A 2225-nucleotide genomic window follows, 5' to 3' on the forward strand; every position below is an offset into this window, starting at 1 on the left:
CTTGATACACTATTGTACATATTTTATCTGCAATTTTGGCAAAGGATAGACCAGGGTTTTGCAGCACTATTTGGGATTCAGGTGGCCTTATGTGTTGATGGTGTGTTTCTCTCAGTACTTGTAAGTTGTATATGTGTATCATTTTCCTTATTTAATCTTCTGCAATTAAACAACTGAAGTGTTAAGGTAGAATCCATAAATTTGCTATGCTCTGCCTTTAAGTTTGTTTAATTTTCCATGTTTTCTTCAGTTTAAGGAGAATCCTTAAGACTTCCTTGCTCTCCTTAGCTCCTCACTTGTCAGTTCTATTCATTCAATCACTTTAAAGGTATCAAAACAATCGCCTATCTTGCCCTAAGTAGACCTCTGCAAAAGCTGTGCCTCATCCCCGCACCCAAAATTGCCTTTCCCTTGAATTCAACAAAACTTCAAAAAAATAAATTCCATAGTCCTTGTACTTCATACCTAGCCTAAAATTAGTCATCAATTCAGTCATCTCGAGCCTCTTTGATTACCTTTTTCCGAGATTGACCAGAGAGAGCCCTCTCCTGTCCTCGTAGGGCTAGCTACAGGCTGAGCTTGGTTTAATGTTGCCTCAAGTTTTGCCTTCCTCAGCCCGAGGCAAATTCGAACGCTAACATAGTGGCGACCATACTGGGGAAGAACAAATGGTTTACTTGTCGATGTCATTTGTTTTGTAAGCTATAGACGGAGCCTGAAGTTATGCCATGTAGCCTTCGAAACACTTTTGCTTTGCATTAGCGGAAGTAGATAAACGCTGCTTCAGTCAATCTCCGGTCTAGCTTGTAAACGTGACATCTAACTTTAATTACCCCAGTACATGTATCAAGTTGCAGATCTGATGCTGATGGTGGACAACAGTCAGACACATATGAAGGCTGAAATCATTCACCTGGCGACTCCTTTCACTGAAGAATCCAGCAACTTGTGCTTCCTGGTGACTTCACTGCAGGAAGATTAGTAGCTTTGAGCTTTTCAAATGGATCAGGTTGCAAGAAGATACGCTCCCATGAGCCGAGATCACATCCCTGGTTTTCCAAATAAAATTCCGAAGGTCGATTGGTCAAGGAATTTGCCTACATTTAAAGATGATGGTAGGAAGGACGCTGCTCTACATCTTGTTAGATTTCACATGCATATTTGCAAGTTGAAGGTTGATTTTCCTAAAGATTGCTTGATGAAGATATTCTTGGCCACTCTGGAATGTAAAGCACAATCTTGGTATGAAAGTTTGCCGCCTGCTTGTATTTATTGTTTAAAGGATTTTCATGCTATGTTCATTGAAAGATATATGGACTCTTATCCATCATTAAATTTAGTTCAAGACTGTTGCAAGCATGCTTATAATTTTATTGAAAGCCTTGAGAAATATTATGAAGATGATAATTTTATGGATGATGAGATCATGGAGGCTCTGTATGAGAATCCATTTCAGCAGCATAAAGAAAATTTAGAGGATACTTGTCCAAATGATCAGGACATTTTGCAGCAGAATCAAGATCAACAGGCTAAAGATGGTCATATGGCTGAAAATAATGAAAGAGAAAGTGTCGTTTCAGATCTGCCCACAGAAGAAGACAGCGTGCAGGGTAGTCAAGATTCAATTTCAGAATGTGATGCAGTCAAGTCAGCTATTTCAGATCAACATTCAGATCATGATGACCAAGAATACCTTGTGCTGAATCCTGAAAAGGAGAATTTTGTTGTTGAGATCATAGATAGCAGTATGGATTCAAATGTTCTCAGTCGTGCTGCCAGTCTGTCATTAGAACCGAGTCTTCATGAGGAGGTCATTCAGTCAGCTCATGAACAGCAAGGTGAGATCTTTGCTCAAGCAAGTGAAAACGTTTCTCTGAATGAATTTGTGGTAGACAACATAAATGATAATATTGTGCTTCAAGGATCATCTGAAGTTTCTTTCCTTATGATTGAAGAATGTAATAAAGAACATGAAAACCTGGCTATCATATCATATACAAATGACCTACATCACATTCACACCACAGAAGAACAAAACATTCAGGATTTCCATTCAGATTTCCTCTTCATATGTTTCATGTGCTGAAATGCTTTCCCAAGAAAGAGATCTGCCCATCCATTTGTTCAGAGTTCTTTGAAGCCCATGAGCATACTTTTAACCGAAGCACATGATGAAGGAAGATCAGAAATTGAAACAAAGGACACCTTGATCTTTTCAGCAGGAG

This window comes from Pinus tabuliformis, chromosome 4_1 (assembly GCF_031772625.1).
Source record: "Pinus tabuliformis cultivar Carrire ecotype Pingquan chromosome 4_1, CPIR1, whole genome shotgun sequence".
Taxonomy (NCBI): Eukaryota; Viridiplantae; Streptophyta; class Pinopsida; order Pinales; family Pinaceae; genus Pinus; species Pinus tabuliformis.